This window comes from Lissotriton helveticus, chromosome 7 (genome assembly GCF_964261635.1).
Source record: "Lissotriton helveticus chromosome 7, aLisHel1.1, whole genome shotgun sequence".
NCBI lineage: Eukaryota > Metazoa > Chordata > Amphibia > Caudata > Salamandridae > Lissotriton > Lissotriton helveticus.
In genome coordinates this window covers 1,590,753,566-1,590,780,909 of record NC_136068.1, presented here as the reverse complement: position 1 = coordinate 1,590,780,909, position 27,344 = coordinate 1,590,753,566, and the positions used below count along the sequence as shown (strand labels likewise).

The following is a 27,344-nucleotide window of genomic DNA, read 5'->3' as shown; positions in this document are numbered from 1 at the left end:
TGGTTTGAGTTATATGTACAAGTTGATGGAAAAATTGCAAATGTACAAGTTATAAAGCCACTCAAGGAAGAGATACAAACAGGGAAACTCTAAAATCACTTAGGAATGGTAGTAAGTACAAAGGTCTACTACATATACTAGTGGAGATAAATAAATATACAAATTGCAAATTCACTAAGGATTACATTTTAACCGCAATTAGGCTTGGAAAATGATAAATTACATATGTACAGAGCAGGAAATTCTTGCCATCGGTCAGCCTTCGTTTTGTTTCTCCTGAAATGGCATTAATGAAAAGTTTGCAGAGCTAAAATCGCCATCTTCACAACTTTCAGGAACAAGCAGACTCGATTCAGAAAAACACATTTTTACCACTATTTTTGGGTTTTAACCTTCCAGTTTTTGGTGAAACAGGTGTGAAACCCACAGTGGATCCCGGAAAGCTCTACATTTCTGGAAACAAGACATAATTCTGAATTCAGCTAGGGGTCATTTGTGTAGATCCTTCAAGGTTTTCCTATTAAAAGTAACCTCAATATTTAAATGGAGTTGAAAAAAGCCAGCCATCTTTAACTTACTCTTACTGTGGCAGTTGTTTGAAAGCAGCATACTGCAATGTCTGCTGTAAGCCTTCGGGTTGCGGGGATATATAGGGCTTGTAGGTTCTCCATGAACCCGAGGTACCCAGAGCCAACAACTGAGCTGCACTTTGCAATGGTTTTTCATTGTGTACCAACTATACAGCAGTTCATATGGTAAAGTATCAGGGATCGAAAAATCCACTCTGGCGAGTCAGATTTTATCAGGTCGAGCTATTTTTAGCACTTAGTCATCCGTGCTGGCTGCTGGCAAGTGAACTTAAGCTGGAAGGCACAGGTGTTCTGCTCATTCAGAATGAAAGTGAATGAGCAATAAAGAGGCCTTTAAATCTTGTTTGATCCTGACACATTTGCTGTCTGTTCAAGTAAAGAAGTACAATGTCAGTTTGTCTTTTTACTAATTGTTGCTTATTCGTTCCTGGAAAATGGTGTTTACTTTTCCTTCTCTTATTACAGTTAGTGGTTTTTTGTCAAGTGAGCTGTCTGACAATCATCGTGAAACAAAAGGCTGTAAAATGTCTGTTTTTTTCTAACACAACATTTAAACAGCTTGTCAATGACTAGTACAAGTATTGCAAAATATATCAGGACTTATAAAAGATTTGTTTTTTGTAATTCAGAAGTGTGATGCAAACAAAGATTTAAATAGAGCAAAACAAATCCGAACACTTTACTTGGTGTTGTGCAAATGACAAATATTGGCAGAAACTCTTATTTCCAACCATTGTACACTATATAGTTTTACCAGTAAAAGCACATGCAAGTGAGAAACATTGTGGCCATTTCAATGAAAAATCTTCTGATTGCAAATGAGTGTGCTACCACTTCATGCTTCAAGTAGGTATTTATTAAAAATTATAGTTTTTAAGCTTGATTTGAGAAACATTCCTGCTCTCGCCCCGATGACAATGCAGTTAATGAACCTAGAGGCAAGTCAGTGGTCATGTGTATCCTATATGTGGCTATATGTGTACAATATATGGAGCAAAAGTATCCGGGTCTCCAACCAGTAGCTCGTGAGCTACTGTAGCTCTCCAGCTACCTTTGAGTAGCTCACCAGTGTGCTTCCCAGCTTATTATATTAGGAAGCTTTTGCTTGGTTAAATTAATACACATATAAAAAACTTGAGATTATACAACACTAATAAAAGTAGTAGCTCTCAATGCATTTCATTGAACATAAGTAGCTCTCAGTACAAAAAAGCCTGGACAACTCTAATTAGTGTTTTTTTGTATAGAAGACATGCTGAACTCGAGCATTTGAAGGTGCTCCCAGAAAAGAAAATGGCAGCTCAGTGAATTACATTATTTGCTCAGAATCACATAATTTGAAACCAGTTTGAGACAAGAGCATTATAATTAGGTCGAGTAGATTTAAACCACTAGATCTGCTAGTAAAATTTGTAGGATTTTTCGAGGCTGGTTATAAAGAAAGGAAAAAATGGTATGTAGGAAAACTCCATCTTTCTGAAATGTGCACCAGATACTGAGTTTAGGAGCAGTGGTTGTTTGTACACATCTGAATTTATGGGTACCCATACTGGCATGTGTTTCAGAAGGCATTTTGTAAGATGTCTTCTGTGGTACACACTTGCTGACATTTGAGAGGCACATAAGTAGAGATAACCAATTAGTAATAACAAATGTTCTACTATTCTGCATTCCCACATGTCTTCAGATAAAAATGGTACCCCACTGTGGTTGGACCTTGCACCTGTGACAAAACACCCCAAAACATAACCTAGTAGCCAACTTATTTCATTAAGCAGAATGCATCTTTTTTTTTTTTTGCAAGGTGGCTTGCTGTGGATTTTGGGCCCCAGATCAGCCGCCACCTAGGGAAACCTATGAAACCAGCACATATGTCAAAACTAGACGCATATGGGAGTCCATTGTGGGGTGACTTGTGTGGCTTTCACCAGGGTTGTTTTTACCCAGCACCCCATGCAAAACGCAAACGTTGCCTAAAAAACGAATTTTACTTGCATTTATGTGAGGAAAACTCTTGAAATCTGCAGGGGCCCAAAAGTTCCCTACCATCCAGCATTCCCCCAAGTCTCCCGAGTAAAACGGTGCCTCATTTGTGTGGGTAGGTCAAGTGCCCCTGACTGGACAGGGATCAAACCGCAACAGAGATGCATCATATTTTTCCGCAGAAAAACGATTTGTTTTTACATTATGGGTAGCTGTGGAATTTGGGCCCCAGCTCAGCCGGCACCTAGGGAAACCTACACACATTTTTAAATCTAGACACTCGGGGGTGGGGCGGGTACCCGGAGGGGTTGATTTGCATGTCTCTCATGCACCTGTTCTTGCGACGCTCCCCCTGCTGCCACTGTCTAGCTCCAGGCGACTACTGCATCACTCGCAGCCCTAAAGTTGCCAGTTTCAGCCTGCTGTCCCAGGTCAGGTGACCACTTGTTGATCTTGTGTCCCATTTCCTGAGTGCATCTGTGCTCTTATTATAATGTTAGTTGTATTTTTATACTTAACATTTAGTTTGGCATTTGTACTTTTATTTGGAATTTTCTTTGGCACTTTGTTAGGCCCTTGCATTATTCAATAATTTGCACCATTTCCTGCCATTTTTTCCTGCTCTCGCATTTTCCCAGCTTGCCGCCTTTCTAGCCCTCAAGACTACATATGGCAGCCACACAATGAGCGGGACAAAGGCAAGCCCGTCTACACCCATCTGTGCCTGGACCCCGCTGAGCGCCAGGAACCCTGGCCCTTTGCACTCTCACAGGTTCTCCACCGCAGACCTTCGTGGCCTGGATGCAACAACAACTTCTGCCTCGCTCCACAGCGGGGTCCTTCACCTGCTCCTGCTGCTGGTTCACCTCTACCGCAGCTCCTACTACCACCACAGCAACAAGCGCCACGCCAGCCCCGGAGACGGAGACCCACCCCCCCCGAACAACTCTGCTGCTTCCTTTTCAATGCCAGATTGCTCTGCAAACATGCCACCGAAGTCCGGGACACAGGCTCCACCCTTACCCCTGACGTGAACTTCATTACAGAGACCTGGCTCACTCCTGCATTGTCCCCGAATATCACTTCAGCAACACCCATCGGCTACTAGATGAAACACTGCACCAACAGACATGAAGGCAGCATCGCCATCTTACAAAAGAAATCGATCACCAGCAATATCTCCAAAGACAAAACCAAGCTGATCATGGAGCACATGAATTTCGCGCTCTGGACCGACGATAACACCACCATCAGAGGTCAGGACCACGAACTTGCCTCAATGACGCCATCACTGAATTCATCACCCACCATCAAATTGGAACACTAAATCTTCCTGAGAGACCTCCACTTCCACCTAGACTACATTAACCCCACTGATGTCCTGGAAAGATTGGACAACGTCAGTCTCAAGCAGCTGGTCACAGACCCTTGCGCACAAAGCAGGACAGACACTGGAACCCATCTTCACATCCAGCAACAGAATTGGATACAGATACACTTCAGAAATCACCTGGACGGACCACTCCATTGTACGCTTCACCCTTGTCGGACCTGCCTGCCCTGTCCACAGCCGACACAGTGCCCTTTTCATAGCTGGTCCTTCAATGGACCTACACCCCAGCACCATATAGCCCAAAGACACCACCAACCTGGATCAGAACATCAACAACTGAATCACTAGTGTAGCCGACGAGTCCCTCCCACCAAACCAGCCACAAAGCACAGACCGTCCAAACATGGCAGCTGGTACACCCCGGAACTCCGCACATCAAAACTCCAGTGCAAACAACTGTGTTGTAACTTGCGTCGCATATTGGTATCTCCCGTCACCCCCACCCTCTCCTACCACTTGGTAGGTCCCTGCACCCAGGTTGAAGGCAAGGTTAGAACGTTGACTGAATGACCTCCTGCATGAGTCCTGTCAAGCCGGGGGCACCGTTTGTTTATACTGCAATAAATAAGTATTACATTTAATGCTGTTTGGACCCATTTTACTACACTTTGGTGGCGACAAGGTCCGGAGGCTGTGTCAGGGACAGTCTTTATCGAGTGCTCTTCCCTAGTTTTAGTGATGCTTTACAGGAGGATGACGAAAAGATATTTAGGAGACAAACTATATGAATGAGAAAGGGACCTGGATTTCCCGGTGAATGCTGAGCGAAGTTGGATGCTACAGCGGAATGTTAAAAAATAAAGAACTTTTGCGGGAAGCTGGTGGAAAAGAAAATATAGAATTTGTGAATTACTCACAGCTGAGAGACTTGCCTCCTGTCCGTCAGTGGTTCGGCTCCTTCCTTAAGGTGTCAGAAGAAGTTGCAGTGTTGATTGAATCTGATATAACGAACTGACATCGCGGTTGAGTTTTTCCTAAAGCTCCTTGTCAGCACTTTTAAGGATCCTGAAGTCACTTTCCCCTCCGCGCCTTAGAGTAATTTCATCAAGTGAACGCCACTGACTCTGCGTCTAAGTTTCCCGCTGTGAGGGTTGCGCAGGTCTGAGGCAGGAGTGCCGTGATTTCCTTCAGCCACGCCGCTTTTGCAGAGGTAGCCGGGAGTTGAGGGCAGCAGGTTATAAAATGTAATTCTACATTTGATATTCATTTTCTACCTCTCAAAGTAAACTATTTTATGTGATTGTCAGTGGGGCTCATGGAAGTCCATTAGGGAATTTTTATGGGCCGTACTGTGTGTTTGTGAGCTTTCAGCATTAGTATTTTTTATTTTTTATTTTTTGGTCCTTTCACATCTTGAGTATTGTCTTTGTAGGGTTGAGTCACACAAACCCACGGTTTGGCATTTGGTGGGGGAGGAGTTTCTAGTTTGGTGTCTTTCCCCACATGGCAATGGCGGGAGCAGGTATGAGTCAACCACCACCTTTCCTAAATGAGCTAGGTGAGCCTGATATCCCATGGAAGAGGTGGGAAGGTATTTTTAAGTCTTGCCTCATAGCGATAGGTGGGAGCAATTATAACAACGTTAGGAAACAGCACATATTGCTCCATAATTTAGGCATTCAAGAAAGGAAAGTTTTTGAGGACATAACTTGCAGATTGGTGGATGATGAACAGGAAGAAGTGGAAGGTACTAATGTATATGAATATACCCTAAGGAAATTAGAAGAGCATTTTAAAGTAAAAGTGAATGTAGTGTTGGAGAGACACAAATTTTACAAGAGGGTGTAAAGGAAAGAAGAAAAAGTGACATCGTATGTAGCAGTTTTGAGGGGTTTATCAGCCACTTGTGAGTTTGGAGCACGTACGGATTCCATGATTAGAGACCAGATAGTGAGGTGTACCAATGACTCAAAAATTCAAGAAGAATTGCTCACTAGAAATCCTGACCTGGAGGAGGCTCTAAGTATAGCGAAGGGTTTGGAACACACAGCGTTATGCATGAAAGAGATGAAAATACGGGATGGAGCAAACAGTGAAAAGAACGAGGGAAAGGTTACTGATGTAGGGGAAACTGTTTGTAAGGTGGGAGAAAAATACAAAGGTAACCAACGTGGAAAGAATGAAGGCTTTCATTGTTTTAAATGCGGAAGCAATAATCATTTGGCGACCAATTGGAAGTGCCCGGCGAGAAATGTTGTGTGTAGAAAATGTAATAGGAGGGGGCATTTTGCAAAAGTTTGTAAAACTGTTGTTCAAAAAGTAAATGCAATTGAAAATGTTGAAAGAGAGGAAGAGTATGAGAAAACATACATTTTTCAGGTGGATGATAAAAATGTCAAGGATGATCACATTTACCCTACATGTGAAATAACCTTAGATGGTGAAAAGTTTCAAGTTTATGCTGACTTATGCTCTCCTTTTACTCTTGTTCACAAAAGTATTTTCGATGAGAAATTTGCCAGACTCCAGGTAAAGCTAGAAAAAGTTGACATTTGCCCAGCGGGTTACAATAGGGAACGCATCCCCTTCGAAGGCATGCCGATAATGAGGATCTCCTTCAAGGACAGGCATACAGTAGGAAAGGTTTATGTAGCCACAAGGGGTTCCACTCTTCTTAGGTGGAAGCATCAAAAAGAGTTGGGTATTAAATTAGATCCTAACAATAGAGAGCAAGTACTCTTGGTGGAACCTCCCAAAATTGCAGAAAATTTAATTTCAGAATTCAAGGAGGTGTTTAGTGATAAGCTGTGTGTGCTCAAGAACTACAAGCACAGAATTGTCCTTAAAGAGGGGGCAGTACCTGCCGTACACAAGACCCGTTCTATTCCACTGCGCATGAGGGAGCCATTGAAGAAAGAATTGGAGAAGCTTGTCAGCCAAGGTGTCATCACGGAAATCGAAAGCTCGGAGTGGTTGGCCCCGATCGTGATCACGACCAAGGATGGGGGAAGTAACATAAGGCTCTGTGTCGATTTTAGAGACTTAAATGCCAACATCCAGGTGGATAGATTTCCCCTGCCGAGGATAAGCGAAATGCTAAGCATAATCCAGGGTGCGAAGTTTTTCAGTGTCCTGGATTTGTCTTCTGCATATTACCAAATCCAATTACAACCGAAGTCTCAGTCCTTAACAGCTTTCACGACGCCATTCGGAAATTATAAATTTCAGAGGATGCCGTTTGGTTTGGCGTCCGCCGCTGCAACATTTCAAAGGGTAATGCAACATATTCTAAAAGACTGCATCAAAACTATGTGCTTTCAAGACGATGTCCTAATTTATGGAACAAATGAAAATGAGCACAATGACAACACGAAAGGAGTATTGGAGAGATTAAAAGAGGTTGGGTCCACCACGAGAGCGAGCAAGTGCAAGCTTGGAGTGAGCTCGGTGGACTATCTGGGTCACACAATCTCTGAAGCGGGAATCAAGCCAAAGTGTGATCTGGTCAACGCTGTGGGAGATGCTCCCACTCCGGTTAACAGAGAGGATGTCATGTCGTTTTTGGGATTGGCAGAATACATTGCCAAATTCATCAAAGACTTTGCCACAAAGTCGCATCCTCTAAGAGAAATGATCAAGAAGGAAGTAAATTCAATTGGGGAATGGAGCAAGACACAGCTTTCACCAACATAAAGGAAGCTATCATGCAGGCACCCTACATTGGCAAATTCATTCCAGAAAAGGATACCATAATTTCAACAGATGCCAGCAACAAAGGGATTGGAGCGTCTTTAGCCCAGAGGGTTGACAACAAAGTGAAAGTGGTCGCTTTTGCATCCAGGACGCTCACAAGTCCGGAAATTAACTATTCAACAGTGTAGAAAGTGGCTTTAGCCGTCTACTGGGCGATCAGGCATTTCAAATTTTACGTGTGGGGTGTTCCATTTGAAGTGCATACAGACCACAAGCCGTTGATTTCAATGTTCACTAACAAAGACATGGAGAATCTGACCCATCGCATTGCCAAATGGGTTTTAGGGCTGCAAGGTTACAATTTCAAAATGGCGTATATTCCAGGTCAACAAAATAAGGTGGCGGATTTCCTATCGAGAGCGCCCATCAAGGGGGAAGCTGAGGAGGAAAAAATCGGAAATAATATCCTGCAAGTGAACCTAGCCGCATTGAACAAGGACGAATGGGATGCACACATGGAGCAAGATAATATCTTAAATAGAGTAAAGAAGTACATCGTGACAGGTTGGCCAGACAGATGCAAGGATCTTGACAATGAAATCCAACCATATTGGAATGTTAGGGACAATCTTTCTGTGGAGGAAAAAATCATTATGAAGTCAGGAAGATTGGTTCCGCCTGCAGGGTTGAGAAACCGGGTGATTGATCTAGCTCACGAGGGCCATCTGGGCCGCAGTCTCAGCAAGGCTAGACTACGCTCGGAGTATTGGTTTCCAGCCATGGATCGGGACATGGAAGACAAAGTAAAAGACTGCTATGCATGCAGTTTAAGTGACAAGTCAAGAGTGACGAAACATGCACCCCTGTGTCCAGTGGAGGTTCCAAAGGTACCATGGGACAAACTGGGTTTCGATATTGCAGGTCACATTCAAGGAAAGGGTCCTCAGGATTGGTATTTGTTGGTGCTAATTCACTACTACTCCAACTGGATTACCCACAAGGTGGTACATAACATTAACACAAAGTCTCATCTATTTCTTAAAGGAGGTGTTTTCTAGAGAGGGTATTCCATCCACGATGGTAACGGACAACGGAGTTCAACTGGTCTCGGAGGAGATGAAGGAGTTTCTAAAGGACTACTCTATTGCCCATGTTCGTACCCCTCTATATTGCCCAAAAGCAAACGGAAAAGTAGAAAGAGCAAATCGCATGCTGAAAGAATGCATACAACTGGCCAGCAAATATGGAGTAAATGTGGATGATGCTTTAAGAGACATGTTATGGGCGTGCCATACCACGCCAGATGTAACTACAGGACATTCACCTTTTGAGCTTCTGAGAAGAAGAAAAGCAGGTTCGAAATTAGCTCCCTGCTGGTTGGGGAAGAAAACAGAGGTGGAGATTGATCAGGTGGAGACAAGCAAGAAGATTGAACTCAAACAAAGTAAATACAAAGAATGGTACAACAAGAAGTGGGGTGCCAAGGAGAGGAACTTTGGGAAGGGACAGAGTGTGTACATCAAAAAGCCAGTAAGACTTGCCACGAGGGTGACAAATTCTTTCCCCCGAGTAAGATCAGGGAAGTTAAAAGAAATGTGGTTGTCATGGAAGATGGGAAGATGTGGAGTCAGGACCAGGTAGTTCCTGCCAGAGGAAGGGAGCACACAGTAGAGCAAGGCAGGTTGGCAGAGGGCGACAGCTAGAAGAATGAGGGGCAGTGTAGGAAAAGTTATAGACAAAGATCCTCTCCGCTCTGGCACAGAAAATATAGTATGAAGTGAGTCCGTTTCTCTATTCCCTTATACCATTACTAAATGTTTAGGGGTCTTCTGCGTAAGACCTGGTCATGCTGTGATTCTTTAAGCATTCCTTTTTCTATCCTCACCCCTTTCTCTCCCTGCTCACACCCATTTACTCCCTGTTTTCCATTTCTATTTATCTCTCCAGGGAGGATGATGTGTTGTAACTTACGTCGCATATTGGTATCTCCCGTCACCCCCACCCTCTCCTACCACTTGGTAGGTCCCTGCACCCAGGTTGAAGGCAAGGTTAGAACGTTGACTGAATGACCTCCTGCGTGAGTCCTGTCAAGCCGGGGGCACCGTTTGTTTATACTGCAATAAATAAGTATTACATTTAATGCTGTTTGGACCCATTTTACTACAAACTGGAAAGGAGAAGGGGCACTAGCAGGAATCACACGACCAAGCCTCCTTTAAATCAACCCTCAGCAACTACCACTGACCAGTTACAGCTGCATAAAAGGAGGTCCTGACTCACCGAATCGAGACCGGCGCCAACCAAGCCAAAGAATGTGTAGTAATCTGCTTCTTGTGTAATGCATCTCCCTGGCCCTGATGCTCTAGCTATGTGATGTCATTTAGAATGTTATGGATGTTTGTACTTGAAGTGGGAGCAGTTGGAGAAGATGGGCTGAGCAACCAGGAGGCCGCTCCTGGGGGGGGCTTATATTAGGGCTTATATTGAAACTTACATTGGAACCTACTAAGATGTATCTTGAATAATAAACTACAACTACAAGAGCTGTCTACGAGACTTCTTTTATTTCTACATTGGCGATGATTAAGAAGAAAGAACCTGCGTGTGCCACCTATAGAAGGCTGAAATCACTTGAGAGAATACATTCAAAGAAACAGTAACGGAAATCAAAGGACATTTAAGGTAAAAAAAAACTTTTTACATAAGTTAAAAGCATCTGTTTAAAGTTATCTGGCACTACGCCCCACCAGTGACCCCTAGAACGGTCGCCCTAAATCCAAGAGTGCCAGATCCATCTGTAAGGAGAGCCTGATGTCATCTGCAATAGTATGCACCAGTATGCTGGTGTTATCTGCATGAAGTGTTTCACTGTGAAGTGTAACGGTCGGGGGCACACATCGAGCCCCGGTGATTAAGGAGAAAGCATTGTTATTGCTTACATCCCAAGCCCCGGTGTTGGGTATTCAGACGAGGCCCTGATGTGCACTACTTGCCCTAGAAGTGTGAGCCTGGTAAGAAGTGGCTGTGCATGGTAGAAGATAATCAGGGGCAGGTATCGAGCCCCGGTATGCAGTGCTGACTCTCCTAATACACAAGGCCCTAGTGTGCACTACTTGCCCTAGAAGTGTGAGCCCTCGTGAGAAGTGGCTGCACACAGTAGAAAATAATCAGGGGCAGATATCGAGCCTCAGTCAAGCTATAATTGTTAAGCCTCTGTCTGAAGTGCTTGGTAAATTACTATTCACCATTTTAAGTTAAAATTGGCAGTTAGGTTCAAAACTTTGGCATGAGTCATTGGAAGCGCGCACTACATTTTCAAACATCGTTCGCAGCACGAGCCAGCTTACTTGCAAGTACTTGTGCTGTTTTCTCTGACGTTGCACTCTCAAACCTTCAGTGACGCCCATTTATATCGACGGGCTGTGAGCCATCCGGCTCACCGTGAGTGACGTGCCGCCATCTTGAGATTGGAGGCGGGCTGCGTGTTTATCTTCTATACTGCCAACCACATTTTGAAAGGAGGGAAGTATCACGTTTAGGTGTGGCGCTGAAGAACTCAGATCTGAGAGTTCGCATCTTCATCGGCAGCGTATTATATTTCGACGATTCGGTGTTAGATGGTTGATCAGGGTGGTGCTGAAGAACTCAGATTTGAGAGTTCGCATTTTCATCGGCAGCATATTATATTTCGACGCTTTAATGATAGAAATGTAAAGGTACATTTTTCGCTACTTCCGGCACATTATCAGCAACTTGTACGTTTCACTTGCAATTCCATTTCAAGCTAAGATTCGTTCTTATTGAGGCTTTTAATGTTAGCATGTTTGAAGAGTGTCTTAATTTTATTAGAACTGCTCAATAGGGACATGTGTTCACCGTGGTGTTAGATGTTAATGTCTAATAACAATGAGTTAAAATATTACTATTTTGCACGAAACAAAGAAGAAAAAAAACATTTGAATCTTACTTAAAAGACTGTAGTATATAGGATAAACTCTGTAAAGTGGTATACGTTTCAGAGATTATTTGGGAGGTTACTGCGAGTGTTTGGTGGTTTATAGGGAGGTGGATACCCCCTTTACAATTATTTGGGAGGCTACTGCAAGTGTGTGGTTTATAGGGAGGTGGAATCCCCCTTTACAGTTATTTGGGAGGCTACTGCAAGTGTGTGGTTTATAGGGAGGTGGATTCCCCCTTGGGTTACTGTGTGTGGTGGTTTATAGGGAGGTGGATTCTCCCTTGGGTTATTGTGTGTGGTGGTTTATAGGGAGGTGGCTTTCCCCTTTACTTGGAGGTTTGTGTTTTCTTATTGGGAGGCTACTGTGTTTTAACGCGTGTGTGGTCCTGCAATAGTATGCAGATGGAGCATTATAATATGTGTATTAGAGGATATGTAAATTTCCCTGGTCCTGCAATAGTATGCAGTAGAGGGTGTTCTTGGTAAGTGGACAGTATGTTATAATGTGGACAGTATGTTATAGTGTGTGCAGTAGAGGGTGTATGGTATTCCCTGGGCCTGCCATTTGTTTAAGTTTACGACTTCTATATTACTACTTTATTACTTACAGTACTATTATAATATTTACTATGCCATTATTGTAATTATTATTACATAGAGAAGGCTGTTTTACTGTTTATTACTTATTTATTACTATTGCATTGTTATTATTATTACATAGGGAAGGATATTTAATTACGTACATTACTCATTATTACATTACTTTTACATTATTATTGTTATTACATAAGAAGAGTTTGGCTTATGTTATTATGGTGTTGTTTTATGTGTGCTTCTGGAATGTTTATCTTCTCTTCCTATGTTATACTATTTTATTTTGATAAATATTATAAAGGGGAAGATGTGTAGTAATCTGCTTCTTATGTAATGCATCTCTCTGGCCCTGATGCTCTAGCTATGTGATGTCATTTAGAATGTTATGGATGTTTGTACTTTAAGTGGGGGCAGTTGGAGAAGATGGGCTGAGCAGCCAGGAGGCCGCTCTTGGTGGAGCTTATATTAGGGCTTATATTGAAACTGACATTGGAACCTACTAAGATGTATCTTGAATAATAAACTACAACTACAAAAGCTGTCTACGAGACTTCTTTTATTTGTACAGAACTCTTCACCATCGTCAGAGGTCACCTGCCCATCATCCACCGAAAACTCTATCCCCCTCCTCACAGGAACTCAGTGATACCCTTGCAGACCACTTCCACAACAAGATAGCAACCATCTACAAAAACTTTGATCCCCAACCTTCCAGTGTTCTCAGCCTCTGACCGACCAGTCGCTCACCGCATAGGAACAACTCAGCACACTGAACACAACCACTCTTATCAACTTCATCCACTCGGGAGCACCCACAGACCTCTGCCCCCACTGACCTTTTAACCTAGAAAGAGACTAAATCACTATCCCCAATGCCTTGATAACCCCAGCCACCTTTCCCGCTACCTGGAAACAGGTGGAGGTCAGACCACTCCTCAAGAAACCCTCGGCAGATCCCAGTGAGCTCCAGAACTTCCATCCCATCTCACTGCTCCCGTTCCCTGCCAAAGTCCTATAGAAAGCCATCCACCTCCAACTTGCCAAACAACTGGACCTTTCCCAATCAGGCTTTAGAACCAACCACAGCACCGAGACGCTCTGATTGTCACAAAAGACTACATCCGCACCCTACTCGACAGAGGAGAATCAGCCGCCCTGATCCTACTTGATCTTCAACACGGTTTATCACTGTTTATCAGGGGGCGTGGCTAGCAGCCGACCAAGTTGGCAGCAGCATAGCGGAGCTCTGTAGCTAACGAGCCATCTCCGATATAATCCGCCCAGTGATCCGAGCAATTGCAGACATTCCTCAGCGCCATCGGAACCTCCTACACTTCCGACGCATGGAGAACTAACCGGCGTTCCTGGGCGATCGGCGTACGAGGAGCAACGCCGTATGAAACATCGGGGCCTAGTTTGGCGCCAAGAGCCGGGGAATAAAGTAAGACACAGTGCCGGCGGGACCCGCGAGTGGAGTCAGAGGCCAGCGCCCGAACACCAGAAGGTACGTCTGACGGACCCGCTGCCTATACCGAAGTCGGAGCAGCAGAGGCGCAACCCACCCTCATCAGTGCGGATCCGAACCGCAGACGCCGGAGGCAGGGCTGCCGCGAGACGGCCGAACACGGAAGGGGATTGCCAGTGAGTACGACCGCAAGGCAAGGGAGAGCGGGACCCGGCTGTGGCTGGCGGGCGGCCGCCGGCAAAGTAGTGGGAAGAGGGATACGAACAGCAGACCACCCTGCAAGGCAAAACACCTCACAAAGGGACCCAACCGGAAGAAAGCGCAAACTGCCCACAGGGTCACTTCACTGTGATTGCGCCGCAGCAACCGGACGCAGTACACTGAACTGAGGCGCCGCATTTAGACCGGCGACAAAGCAAGACTGAGTCCACAGCCATAGGCCGCCATTACTGATACAGCGCCCGGACGGCAGGTTCCCTAATAACCAACGCAACTTAAGAGCGACGTCCATTCGGCAAGCGAACTGCACGCACATAGCACGACCCTCCCGCATCCTCGACTGTCTTTATCTGGAGACATCCGCAATGAGTGGTAGAGGAACCAGGGGCCAGTAGGCCCCCAAACTGGACAAGTTTGCGTACCACAAAGATCCGCCGGACAACGCGAGAGGTGACACACAGCGCTCGCCGCCCCAGACCAACGGGACGCACACTGAAACCGAACAGGTAACCCTACAAGATGTAATGGCGACACTGAAAGCGATGCAATCATCAACGGATGTCTCCCTAATAAGGGCGGACTTCGCGAAGATGTCGGAACGGCTAGTTGAAGTAGAAAAGGCAACCACCGAACTAGTAAGGGACACGTCGGAGCTTCAACGGAAAGTCCACCAACTAGAAGAAGACAACGCCACACTGAAATCTAAACTGGACGACCAGGAAGGCCACTCAAGACGCAATAACGTCCGTCTGGTGGGTGTACCGGAATCCGAAGGCGGGCCTGCCCTGGACCTCTACGTTGAGGAAAATCAAATCAACTCCAACCCAAAGGTTTATCGAACTTTTTTTCGGTCGAATGAGCCCATCGAGTGCCCGGAGGGAAGGCTAAAACAGGGGCACCTCCCCGTCCCATCCTGATAAGAATCTTCAACTTCAGAGACCGGGACGCCATTTTACAAACAGCACGCACACGCCCACCGCTCAAAATCGACAACTCGGAAATAAACTTTTACCCAGACTACACGGCTGCGGTGGCCCAACAAAGACGGGGCTTCACGGATGTAAAAAAGGAATTAAGGGCACGAGAACTCAAATACTCTATGCTCTTCCCAGCAAAACTACGAGTCGAATCAGAAGGGAAGACGTGGTTCTTTGAGTCACCACGCGACGCCCAGGACTGGTTGGAGGGGTGGAGGCCAGCTAAAGGACCCAGAAATCGTGGCCCACAGCGAGGGAACGACAACGGAAGCCCACGGATCACGGCTGAAACGGACTAACCAGGAAAGTGCGACAGTAACGGAAGGCTCCCCCTCGACAGTGACGGGCGGCACCTGCCTATAGGACAGACATACCTGATTCCCTCACCATTCGGGATATAAGAGACGCTGCAATGGTGACCAACAGAGAGAACATTTTTCCAGAAGCAGGTGACCAGCCATGGTAAGACTCTGACCGCAGGAACGCGGGCCCATGTAGGTAAGACGATATGCTCTGGATAGACACTGCATGATATTCATGGAGAAGGGACTCGGCAGCGGACGCAGAAGTCTCACCCCCACGAACAATACCTATAAGTTGGGACTTTAAGCACTCTGCTCAGTTGGGGAGGTGGAGGGTTCTTTATCCACCGGGCAGGGAGGGGGGAGAGGGGTTTATACATTTCTAGTTTGACTTGTTTATGTTTTTTATTATTGGCTTTGAGATTTCACTCATACACACATGCAGCACAGACTCCGGCTCCTCTCCGCACATCCCTACACATCACCTCAAACAAGGCACGCTCTAGGGAGACACGGGTTGCCTCAACAATGCACCGGAGAACCCGCGGCCCGTACCAGCTGCGACCTGGTTAACAACCCAGACAGAAACGCAGCAGACGGCACCAGAATCACACCTGTATGTTGCACTCAATGACAGAACACACAACGCCAGGTCCTGATCGCCCAAGGAATACACTGGTAGCCCCACCACTGACAATCATCTCCTGGAATGTGAATGGGCTCGGCCATAAAATTAAAAGAGGCCTGGTCCTACAATACCTAAAACGTAAGGCACCAACACTGGCCCTTCTACAAGAAACGCACCTGACAGGCACGACGACTAAGGCACTGAACAGATGGGGCTTTAAAATGGTCACACATTCAGAGTTCTCCTCCGGATCTCGAGGGGTCGGCATACTAGTTAATAAAAGCGCCCCATTGGTAATTAGACACACGCGGGCGGATGACCAGGGCAGATTTGCAGCAGTTACATGTCAATTGGAAGGACGTTCCTATAATGTAATTTCAGTATATATTCCCCCAACACTCCATCAAGGGGCCCTCCAAGATTTTGGGAAATTCCTACTTGAGCTCCCGGAAGGGGAAATGATAGTGGGAGGGGATTTTAACGCTGTACTTAACACGGAGATAGACCGCCAACCCCCGAGACCTTCGACGAGACCCAACCAACTCTTTAGAGACTTTCAGGATGCGACAGGCCTGGTAGATGTGTAGAGACTGAAACACCCAAATGACCGCCGTTATACATTTCACTCAGGAGCCCATAACAGCCTTTCCCGCATAGACTACATACTAACATTAGCGATACCCCCTGAACGTGTGACGACGATAGAACATTTACCGAGAGGAATTTCAGACCACTCACCAGTTTCGCTAACCTACACTACGCACCCCACGAGACGAAAGAGAGTATACCCAATTTACCCGGGTTACTTAAAAAACCGCAAAATCCTGAAAACACTAGACACTGCAACCACACACTACTTTGAAGAAAACCTATCATCAGTTGACTCACCCTCGATCCTCTGGGAGGCTTTCAAGACGGTCGTTAGGGGGCAGGCCATCTCCGCTATTTCTAGCCATAAAAAAGAGCAAAGGGAGACAATAGAAGCACTAGAATCGGCAGTCTTACAAGCAGAGGTGGCCCACGCAGCAAACCCCTTGGATGTTACGACACACACGCTCACTATGGCATCAAGCGAATTCAGAACCTATGCTCAAGAAATGACCAAAAACAAACACACGGATACACTACTCAGGGTCTATGAAATGGGTGATAAAACAGGGAGGATGCTAGCATGGCTCGAGAGAAGGGAAAATCTGACAGGTGGATAGCCCAGTTAACCTTGCTTGATGGCACACACACTTCTTCCCCCCCACACATAGTGGAAGAACTGGCCTCCTACTATGAAACCATATACACCGCACAGGGAAACATGACAGAAGCTGATTGCGTAAACTTCCTACAGAACATACCGATCACCGCCATCTCGCAGGATGAAGCTCAAGACCTTGAGCGAGATCTAACGGCGGAGAAGTTGGGGAGGGCACTGACGGCGCTACACACGGGCAAAGCAATGGTACCGAATGGTCTGCCAATAGAATTATATAAAGCACTGGCCCGGCAGCTTATCCCCAATATGCTTTCGATGTACAATGACTGCCTCTCGCAAGGCACACTAGCGGCTGATCAACGGTTGGCCACCATCGTTGCAGTTCGCAAACCTAATAAGCCTCCCGACCGGACGTCCTCATATCGTCCAAACTCGCTAATAAATGCAGACGCGAAAGTCCTGGCAAAACTGCTGGCGCTCAGACTACAACCTTACCTCACAACACTAATCCACCCGGACCAATCCGGCTTCATGCCCGGGCGGAACACGTCCCTTAACCTGAGACGGTTGAATGGGGTGCTCCACCGCATTCCCGACCTCCGAGAGGAGGCAGCCATTCTTTCCCTAGACGCCACTATGGCATTCGACCTAGTGGAGTGGCCATTCCTATTTGCAGTGCTCAGGAAGATGGGATTCGGCCCCAAATTCTGTGTCTGGATTAAATTGTTATACACAACGCCCCTAGCACAAGTAGTGGCCAACGGCCATACGTCCCGCACGTTTACCTTAGGACGCGGTACACGACAGGGATGCCCCTTATCCCCTCTGTTGTTTGCCCTAATCCTAGAGCCGCTGGCGGTAATAATTAGAACGGACCCGGTGATACGTGGGATCACATGGGAGACGGGCTGGGAAGATCGCATATCCCTGTATGCCGATGACGTATTAATATACCTTATGTCCCCGGCAACATCCATAGCAGCTCTGTTAATCATCTTCGAGAACTATGGGGAAGCCTCGGGATATTCGATAAATTGGACTGAATCGATCTTATATGTCTTACACGGCCCACTGCACGTACTTCCCCCGGCCTGTCCACTACAAATAGTAACTAGACTAGAGGTTTCAAATATCTTGGTATCTTGGTTACTCCACAAGCAGCGGTATTCATGGAAGAGAACCTGCAGAAACCCCTACAGAGGCTCAAATCAGATGTGACACACTGGCGTACCCTCCCGCTGACACTTTAGGGAGAGCAGCACTTTTTAAGATGCTTTCACTCCCGCGATTCCTTTATGCACTCCAAAACACGCCGTTCCCGGTCCCACTAACCTACTTCAAGGCAATAGACGCAGAAATATCTTCCCTTCTATGGGACGGAAAACCGGCGCGTATAGCCCACTCCAAATTAATCCGTAGCTGGCATGATGGAGGGATTGCGCTACCGAGTGTCAAATTATACTACTGGGCGACACAGCTAACAGTAATCAACCAATGGCAGCACGCCCCACACACTGAACCGGCTTACAGTCTGGACAGAACGCTACTCCCCACAGACCACCTGCTGAAGGCCCTATACACAAATAAACGGCGTCATACGCTTACTGGCCCTACGGCGCACACAGTTAAAATTTGGCACACGGCCCAGAGAGCCTTAGGATGGGAGGGAGTGCTTACGTTGGCTACCCCGCTGTGGGACACGCGCCGCCTGGGTACCCTGGCTAACACTAAGGGATTCCGACAGTGGGACCTCATAGGTATCTCGAAGATAGGGGATCTGTGGAGTAGAGGCGACCTCATCACCTTTGAAGCCCTGCAAGCAAAATATGGAATGGCACCCACAGAGCGATACCGATACGTGCAAATCAGACACGCCCTAAAAGTAGCCATCCCAACGGGGACGACCCTGGTCGAATCCTCCCCACTGGAGGACAGACTCCTCACTGACCATCTGGAGAAGAAGGCAATTTCGTTGACATACCGTAAGCTGATAAACAATCTTCCAGACCCCACAGTGGTCCTCCGTAGCAAGTGGGAAGTAGAATTGGGGGACCTAGTGGACGAAGACTGGCTGCACGCCCTTGCCTCGGCAACAGACGCCTCCATTCCATCTCGGCTGAAACTTATACAACTGAAGATACTGCACCGAATCTATTATTCCCACACCCTACTACACAAATTAGGTCATGTCCTGGAGCCGGGGTGTCTGAGAGGCTGTGGAGTTCCGGGAACGTACTTTCATATACTTTAGGAGTGCCCCAGGATTCGTACATACTGGTCAGGGGTGCTGTCAGAACTCACAAATGCGAGCGGGGTGGAGATACAACTTGATCCCCGGTGCTGTATATTGAACATCTGGCCGCCCACGGATCTTAACCGGGGACAACAGACTTGGGCAACACTGGGCATGACACTGGCAAAGCGCAACATAGCTAGAAGGTGGGGGTCCGGTACCACTCCCACGAGGACGCAATGGGGAAATGACATGGATGAGGCGATGGTGGCGGAAAAGGCAGTATATATACACAGGGGGTGCCCAAAGAAATGGTCCGTTATATGGGGCAAATGGAACGAATACCGAGGGGACATATGCGAACGACCACGGGAAGCACCTGAACTGTCTGTAAGTCCTTAGGAAGGGAACAGAGACATAACTCTAGTGTCATAGACGCAGGGACCATCTGGGCTAAATCAAAGAATTGGACTGGTAACTAATATTACTAGTTTTTGACATATGAGCTGGTTATTGGAGTTCTTCCGCTCACTACACACGTGGGGTCGGCCTAGGGGGGGCTCTCGCCGAAGCTATACTATTAACACATGGATGATATAATGGTTTGTGATATTTGCTAATTACCAAAAGTAGTACTGTCGCTATAACATGAGGATGCAAAAGTATGTTTACTCCATGTCCGAAACTGAAATTGACATGTACTGTTACACTGAAAATGCCAATAAAAACTGTTTAAATAAAAAAAAATATCACTGTTTATCACCACACTCTCATTGATCGCCTTTGCCAGATTGGTATCCCAGACTATGTGCTCAGATGGATGGTTTCCTTTCTCACGGGACGCACCAGAAGGTCCGCCTTCCTCCCATCACATCGCAAGTCAAACACACCATCTGCGGCATCCCGAAAGGCTCAACCCTCAGCCCTACCCTCTTCAACGTCTATATGACAACAATTGCAGGCATCATCAGATCTCATGACATCAGCATCCTCTTCTATGCCAGTGACACCCAGCTCGTTCTCTCACTTTCAGCCGACCCCACCTCGATGAAGACCAACTTCCACAACTGCATGAAGAACGTCTCAGCCTAGATGAGGGACAACTGCAAGAAACTCAACATAGACAAGACTGAAGCTCTGTTCTTCGGCAAACACGACACCATCTGCAACAACTCCTGGTGGCCGTCGGAACTTGGACCCACCCCCACAATCAAAAACCACACCCGCAATCTCGGCATTCTCTTTGACAGTGAACTCTCCATGAAATATCAGGTCAACGTCATCTCCTCAGCCTGCATCCACACGCTCTGCATGCGCCGCAAAATCTTTAAGTGGTTCACCACCTGCACCAGGAATACGGTAACACAGTCCCTCATCACCAGCCGACTGGCCTTTGGCAATGCACTCTATACAGGCACCACCACCAAACTCATGCAAAGACCCCAGACGATCCAGAACGCAGCCCCTGACTGATCTTCAACCTGCTCAAGAGAACCCAACACCTGAAAGTCCTCCACTGACTGGCCAGTCCAGGAGAGATGCCATTTCAGTCCAGAAACGATGCCATTTCAAACTCGTAACCCACACCTACAAAGCCCGCCACGACCAAGGACCTGCCTACATGAACCACTGTCTGCACTTCCACCAACCCCCCCCTCTTCCCCAGGAACCTCCATTCAGCACACCTCACTCTTGCACAGATCCCTCGCATATGCCGCTGCCACCCCGGAGCACGCTCCTTCTCCCATCTTGCTGGCAAAGCCTGGAACACCCTACACCTCTGCACTGCCCCCTCACTGACTGACTGACTGACTGATTGACTTCAGGAAGGAGCTCAAGACCTGGCACTTCATCTGAGACCTGCAACAAGCACCTGGATACCCTCTTGGGTGACCAGCCTCGCTTACAAGTACGACTTGATTGAATGATTGATCTCACCCAGCTTTTTTTTTTTACCCAGAATCCCATGCAACGCTCAAACGTTGCCTAAAAAGAAAATCACATTTCCTTGCACTTCTGTGACCACATGTCCTGGATTCTGCAGGCAACCATGAATTTCAAACCACCCAGCGTTCCCCCAAGTCTCCTGAGAAAAACAGTGCCTCACTTGTGTGGGTGGGCCACGTGCCCACGACAGGGAAGGGCCCAAAACATATACCTTATACATTAAAATTATCTATCACAAAACAACCTGGTTTTGCAAGGGGGCACCTGCGTTTTTGGTCCCGGGCTTGGGCCATCTAGGGAAACCTACCAAACCCAGACATTTCTGAAACCTAGACACCTGTCCAGCAGGATTTGACATTCAAGCTGATTTTGACACTGTAATGCCAAAAGGGATGTTTACAGCCCCACCCTGCATATTCTGCTAGATTCAGATGAGTCATCTCTGCCCATTCTAGTCCTCCTACTGTGTGCTCCTGGGAGGAAATTTACACCTATTCAAATGCCAAGTACTGGCTGCCAGAAGTGGGAGAACAAATGCAAATGGAACGCCAGAGGCTATAGGCAGGGAAAAAGTAACTCTCTAATAGTACATTTTCCCTAATAGTTATCAATAATCTAACCACCGCTAAATTGGACTTTGTTTTTAATAACTATTAAAATATTAGTTTAATTATTTTTCTATCTTTTTTATAATTGAAGTTAGCATTATTGAATGTAATTCTGTAACCCAGTGTTTTCCTATCAAACAGCCAGCCTGCTACAGTGAAAATAGCTTTTGCTGTATTTTTTCCAGTAGAAGAACATGTTGAACATAAATACCATGCACCCTGTCTTATGAGCAATAAGTCCTACTTGGGGGTGACATATTTATTTTATAGGAAACGTTTGACCTTTCTAGGGGGTTATTTTGACAGGTCTAATCTGCAGTTTAAAACTGCAACAGTCAGGCTACAAATGGTAGGTTTACTGTCATGTTTGCATTTTTACTATAGTGGCTAGCTCAAAGGGAGCTTCAGTCCGCTAGTGATATTTAACTTGCAGGCCCTGTGTACCCTCACTAGGGACTTACAGTTAAGTTAAATATGCCAATCAGGGTTATACCAATTTCATTGTGTTTAAAGGGGTAGTAGAGACGTTCTACTGCTGATTAGCAGGGGTAAAGTACACAGAGTTCTACAGCCAGCAAAACAGCAAAGGCAAAAGCCAGGGGTACACATAAATATGGCCCATTTCTACAGGTTGGCTCATTGCACAGAATAGGTCCTTTTACAAATAATTAATATTGAAATCAAACAAAATGCCCCTATCTATAACAAGCTATAACTCTACACACCAACTTAAATCCTTAAGTCTGCAAATCACATTTGTTGACAACACCTAAATCACCCTATGCTGCCTTCAAGTTCAGAGCCTTCTACCTGGTAAGCCCCGTCGCTGGAACTCCATACTGTCATTTGTGTTACCGATTCACTCCAAGATTTCAAAATTGCACTGGAATGACATTTGCTGTAACAGAAGAAATACAAGCTGGGCAATCGCCAACTCTGATTTAAGTCGAATGCTGCATATATGCTTTTTCTGTGCTTGTAATTAGTGATAGGAAAGGTTTCCAGTTATCTATTTCTCTAAGCTAAAAGAGTCTGCATAGATCTTTCTGCATCGACCTACTATGCAAAGATCCCAACATTCATTACCTGTGTACCTGCATCAGTACTATGTACATTTCTGATCTAAATGTCTTTGTCCTTATAAATAAATGCCTTGTCGTGTGCCAACTCCTACTAGCATGGAACATTGCATATGTTGGCTCCCTACGACAGTGCAATGCCTTGCTGGCAGAAGCGTTGTGGTGACACTTGCAACTTGTCACTAGTTGATAATGTCATCATCTTTTTCTGTACATTGGTAAAATCGCTGCTCTGAGTGGATGTGTTCTGTGAAACACCTTTTCAATGCAAAATTCACAAGTAGGCCGCACATATGTTTCAGCCCATGAACAACTGAGAAAGAATAGCAGCTTACTAAGCAAGTGCACTCAGACCTCTTGGATAGCAGTCTGTTTGGAGCCAGAGATATTCACAGTTAGATTTCTGCTTCTTTTCCAGGGATAATCGGCAGTGGCATAAAATGCCCACGCGCTACGGAAATATTCATTCCATCCTCCTCCCCTATCGAAGTAGGTGCCAAGTAGCAGCAAGTGGTGATGAAATGTTTGTTTGTAAGACCTTACACCACTCCAACGGCTTAAGAGGGTGGCTCCAGGGAACCAACTGATTGGCATAGAAAGAATAACTTTCACAACACTGACACCGGAAACATTCCTTGAACAGAGTACTTCTTAATATAATGAAGTGAGCATAGTTGATTATTATTTCGACATTTGTTGACTACTTCAGTATTGTGATTGTCTTCAGGTAAGGCGTTTTACTAATATAGCATTTTACAACACTTAAACATAAGTGCATACTTACATTTGAAATTATATTATGGACAGCATTGTTTCAGATAATATTGCTGTAGACTGCATATAGGTTAAGCCTTCACACACAGCAGATAATGTGTTGTATATTGAATTATGGAATTTAGATTACGTTTTCAGACGTACTTTATTGCGCTGTGAAAGGATATTTAGCGGAAAATAGCAAGGCGTTGTAAGAGAGATATTAGTATAAGCATCAAGATGCAGACCCTCAGTGATTTTGAAAGGACTCGAGGATACCCATTATTTAAAGTTCTTTCACCAGTCTTGGTATTAAGACCCATCAGATTTCAAATGTATGCCCACTTACTATTTGTCCATTTATCCATTAATTGAGTATTCTATGTGAATCATCCAGTTTTATGTCTTGGAAGTCTGATTGGTTATACATTTGGTTATATATTTTATATCCTATTCAGGTGGATAAGTATTTAGTGTCCGAATTGTCTGGATTGTTAAGGTCGGAGGGAAGGAGTACAATCCTGATATGTGATGTAACTAAGCTCTCACAAATCCCAAGGAATGTGGCTCCTATTTTGTCAATTCTTTTAAGGGATTAATAGCTTACTGACGTTTTAGCTAGTTAATGCAGTAAAACTCCTCATTGAAATGTTTTTAGTCCATGTTCAACATCTGAGAAAAACAACAATACCATTAAAACTGGAAAGAACGTGTAAGGTCCTAAGCCAAGTTAGTTAAAAATAACTAATAGTGTCCGTTCCACAACGCACCACCCTTCTTGACAGGTCCTGCACCCTTCTGTCCTTATGAGTCAGCAAGAGCCAAGCTTCCATAGCTCCTCAAACAACTTTACTGTCCCGGGGTTTAAAGACAAAACTGATGCTTTATCTGGCAGATAGGAATTCTTTCAGTCACAGTACCAGTCCGCACCGTCTGTGGGATGAAATGCAAACTAGTTTTGAGGACAACCAATCCTTTCTTTCACGGAGAAAGTTGTGGGTACAGCCAAGTTTTTATGTTTTTCAGCTTTTATTATTTGAGCTGGCCTATTGGCTGCTTTAGCTCCAAAGGAAGTTAGGTGTAATACTGGACAATGATGTGTGAACCACAGTTTGTCCCGCGAAATTAGTTCTTTGCTTTCCGTTCTGAGAGGACAGTGAGAAGGTAGGGAAACTTGTTGCATCCTCATTTTCATAAAATGGCAACAAGGCTGAAATAGCAAGAGTAAGGTCCTGGGGAAATCTAAATATTTTGGAGTAAATGCCTCACCCACTAGATAGTGGCATGTTTCATCATCTGTGCCTATCCACACCAGGGCGATCTTTACCAAAAATTGGAGTTCTTATAATAGTTGTTACTGGATTATAAAGCAGGGATCCAGTAGAAAATAGTAACTGAGTCAGGGTATACCAGAGGAGATGCTCTTTATTATTTGGATACCTTTGACATGGATTAAAACATAATAAAAAAGGGGGTGGAGGTTTGTGGGGTGTATGTGAGTTACAACGACTCAATTGCCCCCGTTATATGCCAACATGTTTTCACCTGCATTTAAAGCCCATACAGGTCTGAGGCCTTCGTCAGGCTGTCCGCATCCCTGCCTGTCTACTCATTCGTTCCATGTAGAGACATGAGGCCTAAGGCTGTTACCTGCTGGTAGAATCCTAATGGAGGAAACCCTGTTTATGGCTTGTTCAGGACTCATGTGCTTTTGGTGGGAGGCTCGCTCCTGTTGTCACATTTTCTTCAAGGAGGCCTGCCTGCCTCGGACTCCTATTATGTTCCAATGAGACCGCCACCGTTGAATGAGTTTTTTAGGTCTCGCTGCGATTTCAGGGGCGAAGCCCCTGGTCGCAAAGCGAGCCTATTGCGATTGTGTCAGCTTTCAAGGAGTAAAAGGACTTGGACAAGAGACTGGCACGCGCACGTAGCCTGCCGGAATCGGATCAGGTCGCGCGCGTGAACACGCGCTCCGATTCCGGCAGGTTGTTCAAACAGACAGGTACACACACATACAGAGCCCCCCCCCCGCCGCCGCGCGCACACACACACACACCAGCGCACCTACACACACACACACACACACACAGAGACCCCCCGCCGCACACACACACACACCAGCGCACCTACACGCACACACACACACATACAGAGACCCCCGCCCCCCCACCGCCGCCGCACACATACACACACACACACAAGCGCACCCTCCTCCCCCTACAACTAAGCCCCACTTACCGCCATTCTGGACTTATGCAGCCTCCGCGGGGCTCTCCCTCGAGCATGGGAGCCCCGCTCTCAGGCACTCCGTGGGCGCGTGCGCGGGACTTCAGAAGACGGAAGTCCCGTCCCACGGAAAGTTTGGTTTCCTGACTACACTTGTTCTTTATGAAAGTATATTCTCTGCAGATCCGTACATATTAAGCAATTATATTTCTTTACTGGCCGGGGATGCTCACATCATTATTACGAGTCATTATGACTGGGTGACATCTGGCAGAAGGTGAAAGGACTTGGTCTGCTGGCTTTTGCCACATGAAAGGAAGCACACAACCACAAACACCCGATGCGGGTTTGTTGGTAAAGTCACCGTAGAGTGCAGGGATGGAGAGAAAGGGGCAGCATTTGGGGTCCACATACCTGCACAAGCACCTAGGCATCCTCTCAGGTGATTAGTGAGCTATATGTCAATAAAACATAATATAATACATCATAACATTACAAGGAGAGTAGGTATGGAGACCCTGTGATGAAAAGAGGGAAAGGATGAGGAGAATGCAGAGCCAGGCTGTGAATTAGGGAGGAACAGCGGGACAAAGAGAGGAGAGATAGAGCTTTTGTTGAGTGAACAGCATGGCAGAGAAGGAACGAGAAGTGGCAAGCCTGTGGTGAGGGAAAGGACGGGGTGAGATTGAGAGGATAAATGACGGGGAACATGTGTAGAAAGCATGATAAAAAGTGGTGGGATGAGTGAAGGGACAGAGTGAGCAAGAGAGGGTGGAGGGAGCAAGTGAGCCTCGTGAGGGTGGGGGAGGCTGCATGAGTTGAAGAAGAGGGGCATAGAAGCTGCAATGAATGAACAGGGTGACAGACTCTGTGAGGCATGGAAGAACAACCTGAGTACGAGAAGAAAGACCGGTAGTAATGAGTGCAAGGAAACATGTGAGCAGGGAAAGTCAGTCCGCCTGCTGTGACTAGGGGGGAGTTTAAGGAACAGATAAGAGAAGCTACAGCCTGAGGAGAGAGCAGGCAACCCGAGCCTGATGAGTTCGGTGTCACCTGCAGAGCAGGCGCCTGACGTGTCGGGGGCGTCTGATGAGGGCAAGGGCAGTAGACCAATGATCCACTAACCCTGGCTTGCTGTGCTGCTCTTCTGATTTCCTAACATTTCAGCAGAGTGCAGTGACACCCACAGGACGGGTTGTACCCACTGATCTGCTTTTTGTTGGCCGGTCTCAGCAAGCCCCTTTAATTCCAAGCAGACTAAAAAAAAAAAGTTACATTATTTTTAAACATGCAAATGTTTCCTTAACAAGAGTGTGTTGTACCGTAATACATTTTGCTGCTAAATATTTTCATACCGTGTGGAGAGGACAGTCACGTGATCGCACATTTAGTTACTTTGTGGTTCAGGCTCCCTTGTATTCATCAACAGTGCCCGAATAGTCTGCGCGTGCATGTCCTCTCACTTCGTGTTCGTACAGCTAGGGTCATTGTCATGGGGCAGCGGTCTGCATGTTTTTCACGGTGCATTAAATATTGTCACACTGAGGCT

The 27,344-nt window shown here is 46.0% G+C and overlaps 1 protein-coding gene across 5 annotated transcripts in view; it reads left to right on the top strand.

Annotated features, from left to right (window-relative positions):
- LOC144770552 (kinesin-like protein KIF18B) overlaps positions 1 to 27,344 on the top strand; it is a 411,545-nt gene that overhangs the window by 84,540 nt on the left and 299,661 nt on the right. Inside the window, exon 1 of one of the 5 annotated variants that reach the window (XM_078655160.1) lies at positions 10,143 to 10,281. The exons of 3 other annotated variants lie outside the window; for them this stretch is intronic. The gene's annotated coding sequence lies outside the window, so the exon portion shown is untranslated. Of the gene's footprint in view, positions 1 to 10,142; positions 10,282 to 11,208; positions 11,316 to 27,344 lie in introns of those variants that run through there. One more of the 5 variants, XM_078655161.1, reaches the window with a different exon arrangement.